General features: G+C 42.3%; 1 long non-coding RNA gene across 2 annotated transcripts in view; it reads right to left on the reverse strand.

Annotated features, from left to right (window-relative positions):
• The window catches only part of LOC131491831 (uncharacterized), a 166,483-nt gene that overhangs the window by 123,256 nt on the left and 28,335 nt on the right, over positions 1-14,892 (reverse strand). For both annotated transcript variants that reach the window (XR_009251670.1, XR_009251671.1), the window contains exons 5-6: positions 14,271-14,455; positions 148-2,454 (exon numbers count right to left, since the gene is read on the reverse strand). This is a non-coding gene — a long non-coding RNA (uncharacterized LOC131491831). The remainder of the gene's footprint in view (positions 1-147; positions 2,455-14,270; positions 14,456-14,892) is intronic.

Raw genomic sequence — 14,892 nt, forward strand, 5'->3', positions numbered from 1 at the left:
AATTCACTTGACCACGGTTCAAATGAAACCCTACTCATACACTATTATCTAATAACATTTATTTAGGCTCTGTGCTAGGCAATCCCTTGAGAGAGATACCATTATTCCCATTTTACTGATGACAAAACTAAGTCTTAAAGAACTTACATCACGTGTGCAGGGTCACACAGGCCAACGTGGTGAGAGAGGAGACAGCACCTGGCTCCAGCAAGCTGCCCAGCCGGCGTCTTTGCCCCTTCCCCAGACTCAGGTGGGGCTGCAGAACTCCGGGTCACTGTGCAGCTGACAGAACTGTTTGTGGACGGGCTAAGAAATGGACTACAAGCTAAAAAATTACTTGGGTGGATCACATTAATTGCTATATGACAAAAAAAAAATTATCCAAAAGAGTTCATCAGCCAATTAAGTGCTTATAATATCATACAAAGAAAATTGTTCGTAAATTGTTCCCAAACTTGGAGACAACCACTCTTAAAGGACCCAGAGGTGGGTTTCCTGGGTGGCTCAGTCGCTTAAGTGTCTGACTTCGGCTCAGGTCATGATCTCACGGTTTGTGAGTTTGAGCCCCACGTCCGGCTTTGGGCTGACAGCTCAGAGCCTGGAGCCTGCTTTGGATTCTGTGTCTCCCTCTCTCTCTGCCCCTCCCCTGCTCATGCTCTGTCTGTCTCTCTCTCTCTCAATAACAAATAAACGTTAAAAAAAATTTTTTTAGAGGACCCAAAGGTATCCACAGTGATAGGTATGGTGCTGATCTTCTAAAGACTTATGATTCAACCCCAATTCTGTTTCAGACAGAAATGTATTTCCAACCTGCCTGTGTTCCTCAGGACTCTGCTCTATGCCTCCCTCTGAGTGCCGACAACAGCCTCACTTCTCCTACTGATGCACAGAGTCAAGCCGAGCCCTCTCTCTAACCCTGCTCTTGTTTGGGATCACACGTTCCCTGGACTGTTTGGGGCTACAAACAATATCAAATTGCATCTGAGAATACAAAGTATGTAAGTAATACTGACTAGAAATAACTACTCTCTTTTGCAACCCCTAGCCCATGATCAGTGTTCAGTAAATATTTGTGGCATTGAACCCAATAATATCAAAAATAATCCAGAAGGAAGATTAGCCCAGAGTATGTAGGAATATGTAAGATTCACCACGGGTAATTGAACATTGAGTGTACTTCTTCTTCAAATCATAGAAATGGAAGAGGAATTAAAGATAATTACATCCCATGAGCAACACAGGCCCAGAGATACACCCAAGGTCACAATGATGATTAGTGGCAAGTAGACCATGAAGCGATGCACTTTCTGCAACGTTGTCACTTGGAAATGTCATTTTAAAACTAAACTCAGTCACACTCTCAAATATGTGGTTCTCTCAAAACAGATCTCTAGATACATGTTTATTTAGGCCTTCACAAGCATATGCTTTTTAAATGCTGGATATTCCTAAATCTGGCCTCTGAGTCAAGAGACCTGAGTTTTAGTCTCAGTTTTTGACTAACCACTTGATAGTGAGTCACTTTAGCATACTGAAAATTAGTCTCCTGAACTGTAAATTAAGAGGCCAAATATATCTATTAGGTTGCAAATGACCAAAAATATATACATGCATATAATTTATATGTACATATATATGTACATTTATACATATATATTATATATATATGTATCAAACTGACTTCAGCAAAAAATGCAAACTGACTTATCTCTTGTAACTGAAGAATTTAGAAATGCACCTGTTTCAGGTGTGGCTTAATCCAGCGGCTTGAATAATGTCACCAGGATCTAATTTTCTCCCATCTCTCTCTTATGTTCCTATAAACTGGCTCTGCTTTCAGGCCCCGTGTGTCACAAGATGGCTGTCAGCTACTCTAGGCCTATGTGCTCCCAACTCAAGTCCTTTGGGTCAGGCAAAGTCAACAACTACACTGGACAAAATACCTTTTAGGTCACTTACACGTGCATTGATTTCTGGTTCTGCGAGCTTCTGTTAATGTCTATCTTAGGGTATAAGAATAAGTTAACTGTTTGGAGGAAACTTAGGCTCCTACTGCCATTTGCCATGACAAATAACAGGCACTTTATCATGTGCCCCACGCTTTAGTTCTGCCCGACTGTAGCTTCTTCCCTGTACTCTGTCGTCACAGGTCCCTCTGCCCTTGTACACAGTCTTCCCTCTGTCTTAGATGCCTTGATTCTTCCTTATCTCTCCGAAAAATGTTTATACCCACTGCACCAAACTTTTCCCTGGGAAATCTTCCCTGATTACAGCCCTCCCCTCAAGTGAAACTGACCACTCGATTGTACTTAAACCTTCTCACTTACCTTGAAGGGCATGCATATCATATTGTATAGTGTTCACATGTTTGCATATCTTCTCCAAGGATTATTGGCATTTGAAAGGCAGGAACATCCTTATTCAACTTTACATCCTCAGGGCCACATGCAATGCCTGAAACATAGCAATCATTTGATAAACATTAATGATTCAATCAATGAATCAATGAACTTTAGTTCCTCCAAACTAGAACATTACTGACTCCCATTTTGTACCTAAAACATACAATTATGCTCTAAAACTCCACCTTTCAGATTCTTTGAATGAACCATACTTTCTCAAATCCAAGTTTGTGCATACTGTCGTATCTGCCTAGAATATCCTTCTCCCACTCCCTGCCTGATTCCCCAGTGTCACCTAATCAAATTTTCTTTTCCTTCAGCTCACAGTTCCTCAGGAATACCTCCCATGATCTCTTGAATTCAATTACGCCCCCGTGCATCCTGAACTTTTCCTTCCCTGACCCTTTTCACACCTACAGTTATTTGTTCAATGTTTGCCTTCCTTGAATGACTATAAGGTCCATGAGGGCCGGGACCCTACTGCCTTCACAGCTGTGAACAGGAAAACAGGACTGTGGAGTAGTCTGATTCAGTTTGGGAAGAATGAAGAAAAGGAGAATAGAAACAGATTCTGGACACTTGCCCGTCTCCACTGACTCCTTTTACCTTCTTCATCTGGACCCCAACATACAGCCGGCTTTTGGACTTGTGTTTTATAGCTGAATATGGAACATTAAAGCCTGTTTCTTCTTATTTAAGATTTATAAGGCATTTTAGGCTCCTTTCTCGGTAGATCATTGTAGTCTTTCAAAAAACAATCCAATCAATAAGTATTATGGAACTCCTGTGGCCAGCATGGAGAACTCTGTGGCCAGAGATGCTTTAGCCTGCCTTCATATCTCACGTCTCTACATCCTTCCTAGACACATGGCTGCTTGTGTGTGTGTTCATCCTTTTCAGTTTCTTTTTATTTTTGTTTTAAAATTTTTTAACTTTATTTTTGAGAGAGAGAGAGACAGAGAGAGTGAGTGGGGAAGGGGCAGAGAGCGCGGGAGAGAGAGAATCTCAAGCAGGTTCCACACTGTCAGCACAGAGCCCGGTGTGGGCCCAAACTCACAAACGGTGAGATTGTGACCTGGAGCCGAAACCAAGCATCAGACACATAACCAACTGAGCTACCCAGGCGCCCCTTTTTCAGTTTCTTTTTAAATCGGCACTCTGTGGTCGCAGGAACACACTTCGGTGCTGCGTTAGGTGAGAAAGTTGAGATACTTGCTTACATGACTCAACCCAGCTCATGTTTTCTCTGAAGCTTCACTTATTCCCTCCCTCATTCTGACCACACCATTTTGGCAACACCACTAAGTACTGAAGATGGCAATGATTAAGTCCAGTCTCCTAAATAAAAGATGCACTATACATCTGTCTGTTGATAGTAAGAAAAATCCATGCTACGATCTGTCTGAACATAACAGCCTGTACCATTCCACAAGGAACACTCATGCTAAATTTTCCCTGACTTACAAAAAAAAATGAGGATTCAAAAATTCTGTGCATCCTTGGAAACTGGGGTTTTTCTTCCAAAGCTGATTCTAGAGAAGGAGACTCTAACAAAAATCCTCACCTCCCAAATCCCTATGCTTTGAGGGGAATGCCCCACGCAGTTTGGAGTGACGTGATAAAGGATAAGCATAGAGTTTGGCAAATTCTCAAGAAGCCAGAAGAGCAGCATTACCAAGGCAGAAAATGTAAGTTGAACGAGAATTTTAAACACATTAATGTTTACCTAGTAAATGTCAACTCCTTGTCACCCAGATGGTGCTGTAAAGGAAGTCAGGGGAGATTCAAATGGATAAAATCAGAATTGCTGGAAAGAAGCTCAACATGAGCGATCTGAGAAAGAAGGCACTGGGAGGTCACCAGCCTTCCAGGGGAGGATTCAAAGCCTCAGACAAAATCAGTGACAGTTCAAAGAACTTCTGTCTCTAGGCGATTCTTCAAGGCAGTTTCTACCTGAAGGCCAAAAATGGCCCTTATTCCGGAATGAAGAGGCAGGGGTATGAGCCCACCCAGCATAGAATACATACATCACATAATGTTGTAAGCTAAGAGAGAAAAGGGAACATATAACCGAGTTTTCTTCTCTCAAGACGAAATCACATTTTACTAAAAATAATCTGGGCACTTCTTCCTCGTTTACCAAGCGTGTCGTATCGCACTGAACGATAGAGATAGGTGCACCCCATTACTCTAAGGCATGTGGTTTCTGCAGAAAAACAGTCTCCATGTCCCAGGCCGTGAAAGGAAAACAAAATCACCATCTGTAGGAAAGTGATGATAGAACAAAGCTAATGAACCTGCTTGGAAATTACCCTTTAAAAAGTCTATTCCACCACAGAAGCTGCCTTTCCCCTTCCAAGAATATCCAACATCTAAAAACTCGAGTACAGATACAGTTCAATTTCAAAGGGAGGTAGGAAATACTCAGAAAGGAATGCCTTTCTCTTGGTTAGAATCAAAGCTGCCTGTCTCCGTGAAAGATTTTAGACAGTTTCAAACTGCAATTCTCAGAGTCTAGCACCACTTTCCTGTGGATGTCTTCTGTCAACTCATCCAGGGGAACCTGGCAATCTTGGCTTAAGGCATGCCAGTCAGCTCAGCTCTGCAAATGAGCCAGGAGCTGGAGGCGTTCTTAAGCCTGGAGCAAGGAACTTGGTGGGTGGTCTAGAAGGGAATCCAGGCTTTGTAACAGAAAGATACAGAGATGGAGCTTCTGGCCATGAGAAGTTGCTGAGGGAGACCAACTCCAGGGAAAGATGCCAGTCCACATCAAGACTACATAATCACCGAAGAGAATCAGCCCAGGTGCCAGCCCAACGCTATAAATAAAGAATCTTGGCTTTATCAACGGGAAGCTCTTATTATCCTAGGGAATATGTTACACATACACAGATGAGCACACAGAGAAATACATCAAAGGTGTGGGTAACAATAAAACTTAACACACATCTAGCAATTACAGTTTTTAAAGTGCTTTTCCACAAATGACTTCACTGAATCTTCTCAGCTCCAGGGATGGAAGAAAGGCAGATATTTTATTATCCTGATCGCTGTGGCCGGCTTTCGGCTTTATCATGAGGCTAGAGATGAGATGTTAAGTGAAACTATCTTGCATGTGGCCACTCATCACATCATGAGACCACCCCAGGGATAAGAGGCCTGATCCCTCCACCCTGCACACAGGAGACAGACGATGCTCACATCCTTCATGACCCCAGTTCCCACACAGCGAGCCCACCCACACATGACCGGGCCAGATCCCACCTCAGACCTTCAGACATCTTTGTCACCAAATGACTCACTCCGTCTTTGGAATATCTGTGGTCAATTAATTTCAATCAAGGTTTCCACTCCTATAATCCTCCTATGCCAGAAGAAGGCCAGTTTACCTCCCCTGTTCTTAACCCCTTAATTTCTGTACTTCCTCTCTCTGGCTTCTCTCTTCAAACCACTATGCCTTCGGGAATCTCCTTACTTTATGTAAAAGGAAAAAAAAAAAACTTAAAAGCAAAGCATCTCCCCACATTATGCTATGTGTTTCACCTCCCATAGAACTAAGGGTAGGAGTGACAAGCTATGAGCTCTTTGATCTACTTTAGAACCACCAGAGTTCCACTCTGGTATCCATGCCATCTGATTATACTACCATGTACAATTCTACGTTTCTATCATCAGAATTCTACATTTCTGGTTACATTCTTTAGGGCAGGACACTCCTCTTTCCTCCTCAACCCCACTCCTGCCCACATCTAGAAAACTTCAGTATCTCTGCGGGCAATCCACCCAACACCTTCAATCAACTGTTCCTTGACCTCAAATACACAATAACACATCTCGCTTTCACTCAGCTTAGACTCCCCCACGCTGCCAGGGAAACATCCTGAACTTTGTCATCACCAAGAATGGCTCCACACCCAAAATCTTAACTGCAAACATTGCATTCTCTGACCCAGATGCCTTTCAGGATCCTCCCTTGCACACACCTAGTCCTCAAACTCACTGAGTCCTTCAGTTCCTGAGTCTTAATTTCCCCCACAGTCTCTCAGCCTTCCTCTAAAGAAACTACAAACAGTTGGGCATATGAACGACTCACCACCATTGTCCTCAAATCTATGTATGTATCTCCCTGTATTGAATTTATCAGGCCAACTCCCAACATAGGGTCAATGTCATCCTGGTACCTCAAAGCAGAACACTCCTGAAGAAAATGTTATAACTACTCAGATTATTGTCATGACAAACATATGGCATCTGATTTTAGAACTTCAGTACATCTCCTCAATCCTTTCACTTGATCAACTGTCCTTCCTACTTTCCTTGGCCATTATTTTAAACCTAAGTATCTCTATTGAGGACCCCTATCAGAGCCTGCCTCCCTACTCTAAGCAAACAACATAATCGTTTTCTTCACCGATAGAAAAAGGATGTCCAGAAATGTAAGAGGAAAATTGTGGTATCGTAAGAGCAAACTCGCTTTGAAGAATCTTCTACCCTATGAGGCTATTAAAGAGAAAATTTCTCAACCCTCACCCTAGGCTCTCTTGTCTCCTCATTTTCAGAAGTATATATCATCTACTACTATAGCTCCAATTATCTCTTTTACACAAAGGACTCTGAAGTCTCTATTAATCAGTTCAGACCTCTGTCCTAGATATCATTAAAACTTCATGGGGCGCCTGGGTGGTTCAGTCGGTTAAGCGTCTGACTTCAGCTCAGGTCATGATCCCGCGGTTCATGGGTTTGAGCCCCACATTGGGCTCTGTGCTGGCAGCTCAGAGCCTGGAGCCTGCTTCGGATTCTGTGTCTCCTTCTCTCTCTGCCCCTCCCCCACTCATGGGTCTCTCTGTCTCAGAAATAAACATAAAAAAAATTTAAAAATAAATAAACATTTTTTAATTTTTTTAATTAAATAATAAAATAAAACTTCAACTCAAAATTTCCACTTATATACCTATCAACAAAGCACCTCAGATCCTCATGTCCAAAATTGACATTTGACATCTTTCTCTGTATGTCCATCTCTCTGTGTGGTTCTCTCTTTCTCTCTCTCTGTCACACACACACACACACACACACACACACACACACATCATTTCTCTTATCTCCTCCTGAATAAAAGGCATCACCACCCAGTTGCCTGAGATAGAAACCTGGTAGTCATCCTGCCTCCTCCCTCTGCCTCACCCAATTCATCAACAATTTCTACTAATATTATCTCCTGCCTTCCCTCAAATCCAATTACTTCCCCCTGTTCAAATAATGAACGACAACCTAGTTCAAATAAGGAAACTAGAGCTGGAAGAGAGGTTAAGACATTGCACAATGTCACACAATTAGTATGACAAAGCCACCTCAGACTCCCATCTGCTTCCAAAACCCTTGCTTGAAACTAGAGAATACTGTCTCACTTGGGGGAACTCTCAGAGCCAAAGATATCTCCAAGAAATACATATTAGACTATTTCAACCACAAGATGGTCCAGATCCCAAGTGAAGAAGGCACTGGGGGGTAATCAGCTTTGCAGGGAAGCACTTAGAGCCTCAAACAAAACCAATAGTTCAGAGAACTTCTGTGTTCAGATTTTCCTTGGGGTAGTTTCTACAGAAAGACCAAAAAATGGGCCTATGACCAGAAGGAAGAGATAGGGGTACAAACTGATGCTGAATAAAAAAAGCCATTGATGTGACCATGGATGAGCATGTGTCATGAATGAGAATAATCCTTTGTTTTTTAAGTGTTACTGAGATTTTGAGGTTCTTGTTACCACAGCATAACCTGGCTTATCTTGACTGATTCAATATCTTTCTGTTTTCATTCATGCTTGTGTGGTACTCTCACTATCAAATCCAAAAAGAAACAAATATTTGAAAGGGCTGCAAAGAATGGTTCTCTCCGGGAATTTTTTTCTAACAATTCTTTTTGCTTTCCTGTTAAGTTCATGTTTCTCCCTGGTTTCTCTCTTTATATTTCTGATGTCAGTGAAGGTGACCATCGGAGAGACTGAGAAGGGGAGAAAATGAAATGAACGGCAATTTTTGGGCAGCCCTCCCAGATAAAATTACATAAGAATACACCTTGAGTCCTATGGAAGGTAGGTAAATAGGATTGATTCATTAAACTACACCACCTTTCTATGGCTCTATTCTTTATGCCTTCTTGAGTGTGGTCAGCCAAAATATTCTATGAACTAGAAGCTGCCACGACTTTTGTTCAGTGGTGCAGTGTTCTAAATTACTTTCGGTTAAAAACATGGGCTTTGGAGTCCAGCAGAAATAAGTTCACATCTTGGTTCTCTGCCACTTCCCATCTGTGTGACCTTAAGCGGGTCAAAAATGAAGGCAATGACAGTATCCACCCCAGAGGGCCACTGTGAGGTTTAAACCAGCAGTGAATATACAGTGTTTATTACAGTGCATGGCAAGGTTGAATAGATGCTGTTGAGTCCTACTAGCAGTAGGAATACTATTCTTTTTATCGTTACTGTCATTTTCACTATTATGACAGATACATGAGGACATGTATTTGTGTACCTAATCCACAGCAGCTTGGTCTGAAAGGCAAGGGAATGTGAAAACTCTTTTGGAAGATGTGAAAAACAGATTGCAATGTGCGTGCAAACTGAAGAAAACAAGGCTCTTCTGGACAACTTGGGAGTTAATTTCTGGAAAGGAATCAAGAGATGATCTCTAGAAAATCAATTTTTTAAATTTAATATTTATTTTTGTCTCAACAATTCATGTGCATTTGGAGGCAAATCTTACCACCATGAGGCTTATAACAAAAACCAACAGCCACTTGTGTGGGGTGGGGTAGAAGTGAACTCACAATATGTGTTATTAAATGGTAAGGCCATATGTCAAGTGACTCCAAGTTCAGGGGACCCTAAGCAACTAGGTGGATGGCGAGCCCATTAACTAAGATGGGAAAGACTGGTGGAAGAGGAGGATTTCCAGCAGCAAAGCAGAGGAGTTTGGGTGGAAGCTAAGAATCAAGAGTTCTAATCCGGGCCTACAAATTATCACAGTGGAGATGTCCAGCAGACAATTTGATATATAGCCTAGAGGTCAGGGCATGGGTCAAAGGAGAGTTATGGATCTAGAGGCCACTGTCATGTAGATGTTAAATATTTAGTATTTAAATGATAGCAAGTTAGGAGAAGAGAGCTAAAAATGGGATGCTGAAGCCGTTCAATATGTAGAGCTCAGGCTGAGGAAGAACAGCCAGGAAAGGTGACTGAGAAGCAGTGGTAAGACTAGTGAAGAGCCAGGGGGGAGCCATGGTTCTGCAGTAAACAGTGGTTCAAGGAGGGTGGCACGCTCAACTGTGTGCATGAGACTCAGTACTCATGATATAAACCCAGCCACCTTCATTTCCCTGCCCCTACCCTGCTTGGCAATAGTCATAGTTCCCTTCAACTTTCTCACAGCTGCACTTTGGCTCTTATTATTCTCTTGCATTGGAATGCCTTCTCATCTGCCAAGATTCTATCCTCATGACCCAGCAAGAATGCCATGACCTTGGTAATGCATATCTTGACTCCACTAATAAAATAGGACCTCTTCCCCCAGTATATCCCATAGCGTGTTGTATACCATATTTTATTTTGCCTTGTGCTATATTTACATGTAGTCTCTCTTCATCCTTCCTGTACCCCAGTTGGACTATAGTGGAGGCCCCCAAACCCTCATAACATAGCAGAATGTTTGGTATGCACAAGGTGCTCAACGAAGATTTTCCTTTTTTTAAGTTTATTTATTTACTTTAAGAGAGAGATTTGGGGGGTGGGAGGGCCAGAGAAAGAGGGAGAGAGAGAATCCCAAGCAGCCTCATCATGGGCCTCGCAGGGCTCCATCCCATGAACTGTGAGATCATGACTTGAGTCTAAACCAAGAGTTGGATGCTTAACCAACTGAGCCATCCAGGTGACCCTCAGTGAAGATTTGCAATGAGTCAAATCCAAAAATACCTAACTCACGTCTGGAGAAGTATCTGCAAAGGACAAAATCTTTTATGACTTTAGATTTCTGTTTTCCAGCACATGCATCATTTGCACTCAAGCCCAGGAATTATTTACACATTTTCCTGTTCCTCTGTAGGAAAATGGTGGGAGTGATCATTCTTGGGAAACAAACTTTTTTTTTAATATCTTTCTTTTTTTTCAGACTATGTGACTGAAAAACAGGGTAATGAAAGCAAAGCTCTTGCCACAGGCCTTGGTTATGTATCTCCTGAGCTAATGGCTATTTTAAAACCCATTTCGGTTTCTTCCAGATCTCAGGTCTGAAAATAGAATAACAAATCGCAAAAGTCTCATGGATGAAACAACCTTTGTGATCCCTGAGCCTCACACTAAAAACTAGAAAGATTATACTAATCCAAGCCTTGGGTTAAAAGTCAGGCAGAAGTTCTTGAATGTTCTTGCTTCAAACATCAACATGTACTTGTATTCTCTCACACTGGGAGGAAGAGTGTAGTAGAAAGAAATCCTCTGGAAGGTAGCTCTGGTCAAGAGTTGAAGGAAGAAGAGAGAGAGAGAGAGAAAAAAAACAGGTTATCAATGGTAAACACAGAATCAAAGCTTTATGAACCAAACAGAATTTCCACAGGCCTAACTATTAATGAGAATTATCTGCTCAACTGCTATGTACAACATGCTGTAAAAATGGCTGGGGTTTACGGCAAGAATGTTAAATATTATGATTTCCTTTATCCCTTCTTCTCTTGTGTACTAGGTTGTACCTCAACTGTCTCCCAAACTAACCGCTCTTTCGTGGTCAATGACAATTCAGAAACACAGATCCTTAAACTTTAGCTAAAAATTCCAGGTCTTTACAGATCTTTGAAGATACACAAATAGCCTAGTGATTAAGGATATACATCCTTTTTAAATTCTATTCCAGGCCCACGACATATGAACTATGTGGTCATCCAAATTGGTTGTCTGTGTTAAGATTCCTACCTCCTGTGCTTTCAGACTCACGTGTTCAGAATCGGAAAAATTTCTGAGAGTACAAGGTGACACTTATTGCCAATGCCCAGTAGTAGACTGCGTAAGCATAAATAATCAAACTCAACTCCCTTTGCTTGCTAACATTTTCTCACAAGACTAAAAAGTTCAGCAACCTCCTTTTCTTAATGGTGGCGCCACTTCAACCACACTCTGGAAGGTATTGGTTTCCTTAAGTACAATGTGGAACCATCAGAATAAAAGGGCAGCATGAGGGAAAACGACAGTATGGGGCTTTGTGGCCTATCAATTTAGTTGCTCATAAGAGAATCTGGGAGGGGGAAACCCCCAAAAGATTAGTCACTTCATTTTGTGTTGCAGAGCTCAATTCAGGTTAACAAAGCATTTGCCAACAAAGGAGATGGGAGAATGACAGTATTCACTTGCTCCGGACTGAATAAACAAATGTGGGATTTGTGGGCTGACTAATGTCCTGGGATAAACCAGGCAGTCAGCCAAATTCTAGGAGTTTTGATGAAAAGACAGCAAGCCCACACTTTTCTTCTTGGAAAGTGCTCCATGGGAGTATTGATGTCCACCAGGCAGCCTGAGCCCTCAGCTCGCCTTAAAAGTTTTGCCCATGTTCAGCCACAGGGAATTCTCAATGCCTCCGTAATCAAAGACCTAGATCAAGTGATAGAAGCTGCATTCCTTCTTCTTGGAAAGTGTTAAATATGCCCTTCATCTCCTTTTAGAAATGTGTTATCATTGTCCCTTTTTAAATACTACATTACCCGGAAATTATACAGGTAGGCCACTAAAAGGTGACCCTGGTTCTATCTGGTTCCACTCATTCATTCACTTCATTCATTGGGCACTTTCCATATGTTCTGGATGCCATCTAAGTCTCTGAGGATAAAGTAATGACTGAATCAGACCACAGTTAATGCCCTCGGGAAGCCCCCAGACAACCTTGAAATCTTTAAGAGCAATGGAAAAGTAATAAAGCCTTATAATTTTATTTTTGGTTGGAGGAAAGTGTTAAAATTTGCAATTATTTTTATTGGGAAAGGCAATAAATCCTTCCATTAAAGACACACAACATAAATTTGTAGGGATGTCAGAAATTAGAATAAGGGCTTGCCCTTTATTTCTACCATGTTATTAGGACCATATAACCATGGTCTAGACTAAAGTTGATTTTATTACAAACTGCAGCTCCTGAAATGTCAAGGATTAAGCTTCACGGGCTCTTAACGAAAGAAAAACTTCCTGGCAGCAGCTGATACAGCCTCCTTTAAATCTATAAATCTGGCTTATCTACCCAGATCAGAAACATATATGGTACCCGCATGGAATGATTCAGTGTGAGCATAATATACACTAGGGGGAGAGAGTTCACTGTGGTAACTGACAGAGAGCATCTTAAGAGTCTCCACAAAAGTCTCCAAACTTCCTCGAAATTTCAAGTCTTCAGTGGTATTTACCTGCATCAGAACTTTCATACTTCTGTTATGAAGACTAATCTTCAGACTTATTAATGCTCCAGAGTGACAGCAGGAGGCTGCCAAATGACAAATGTAGAGAATTTGTTTTAGGAGGCATTATGAGTAACTGCATTTAGGAGAAAACTAGATTAGCAAAGATTTTAGGCAGATTCTTTCACACACACACACACACACACACACACACACACACACACACAACCTGGCAAGGAATCTTGACGAAGTCATCAAACCGATACCAAGTTTAACCTACTTACATTAGTCTTATAAACACAATTCGGCAAAAATGACGGTATTGCAAAATCAAGGTTTGGAAAAGGAGGGTAACTCCTCCTTACCTACTATGAAGGCAGGAGGGAGAGTTGAAAGGGCAAGCTATAGACAAACTGGGAAAGAGCTATTGCAGGCTTAAAAACTGGGAAGGAACACCGGAGACTGGGGTTGGATGATAAGCAGGCAGCAGAAACCACCCACAAAAACTCTGACCAGTGGCTCAGTGTGAGCCTTGAAGGAACAAGAGGACGCCTAACAGCCCACAAACCAGAGGAAGGCCTGCACAGGAAGTGGAGAGGGAAGGTGCAGAGCTATGGACTCCCGCACAGGATGAAGCCAGTCCATGTGAGGTTCAAGAAAACCAAGAAGGCAATACAAGCATCAGAGTGCTTCCTGATGTCATTAACTCAGGACCACATCCTGATTTCACACAACATGGGACCATAGGAAAGCCATACAAACTGGGGTCATTTTTGAAAACATGTCACAGACAATCAGCATCCTCTTGGAGTACTTTGCTGGCTGGATCCCACTGAGGTGAGCGATTTGACGGGAAGCGTCCAGTTTCCCAGAAAAATGAGACAAACAGCTTGACTTGACAAGTAGCATGAAGTAGCATAAAGAGCTTCCCCAGACAGTGCCAGAGAATTTGGTGCCAAAAGCCTGAGGTGGTTATTAGAAAATGGTTACCGCCCCTGATTGGCTGACTACAGCCTCTTCATCACCAGAAAAAAGCCACGGCAGAATCCAGCCAAAGCAATCACTGCTCCCTTGGGAAGCATTCGCTGTTCACCGTGAGCTCTTGCTAACATCCCTGCTGTTTGCAAAGTGGCGAGACAGGGCAGTGACAGCAATTCCTGTCGTCAGTTAAGGAGAGATTGCCCAGTGGGATTTTAACTTTTAATTGGATTTCAGCCACGCTGTTTCCTTTGGTTACTTATCAGCTGGGAATCCTTTGGCGCCAAGTTCAAGTGCAGTTCCCTTCCACAGTCTTCAGAGCAGTATGGAGGAAGAAAAATTGCCAAGGGGTCAGAACACCCCAGCTCTATCCCTAATCAGCTGCAAGGCCTTTGGCTCAGTCAAGTTGCTTCTTCCCTGTGCCCCCTATTCCTTTAGTTATAAAATAGGAAATATAAAACCCACCTCACAAGGGTGCCTGGGTGGCTCGGTCGGTTAAGCATCCGACTTCGGCTCAGGTCACGATCTCGTGGTCCGTGAGTTCGAGCCCCGCATCGGGCTCTGTGTTGACAGCTCAGAGCCTCGAGCCTGTTTTGGATTCTGTGTCTCCCTCTCTCTCTTTCCCTCCCCTGTTCACGCTCTGTCTCTCTCTGTCTCAAAAATAAATAAACGTTAAAAATTTTTTAAAAATTAAATTAAATTAAAAAATATAAAAAATAAAACCTACCTCACATGCTTATAAAGTTGGAGAGAACAGATGAGCAAAAGGTTACAGAAGGTATAGCATATAAACTTACATATGTGTGTGTGTGTGTGTGTGGGTGTACATACAACTTTTTAAAAAATATTTTTATTTATTTTTGAGAGAGAGAGAGAGAGCACGAGGTGGGGAGGGGCAGGGAGACACAGAATCTGAAGCAGGCTCCAGGCTCTGAGCTGTCAGCACACGGCTGACATGGGGCTCGAACTCGTGAACTGTGAGATCATGACCTGAGCTGGAGCCAGACGCTTAACTGACTGAGCCACCCAGGCATCCCTGTATGTACAACTTTTTTAATGTTTTCCAATTGCATGAAAGAGAAGTGTA

This window comes from Neofelis nebulosa, chromosome 12 (genome assembly GCF_028018385.1).
Source record: "Neofelis nebulosa isolate mNeoNeb1 chromosome 12, mNeoNeb1.pri, whole genome shotgun sequence".
NCBI classification, from domain to species: domain Eukaryota; kingdom Metazoa; phylum Chordata; class Mammalia; order Carnivora; family Felidae; genus Neofelis; species Neofelis nebulosa.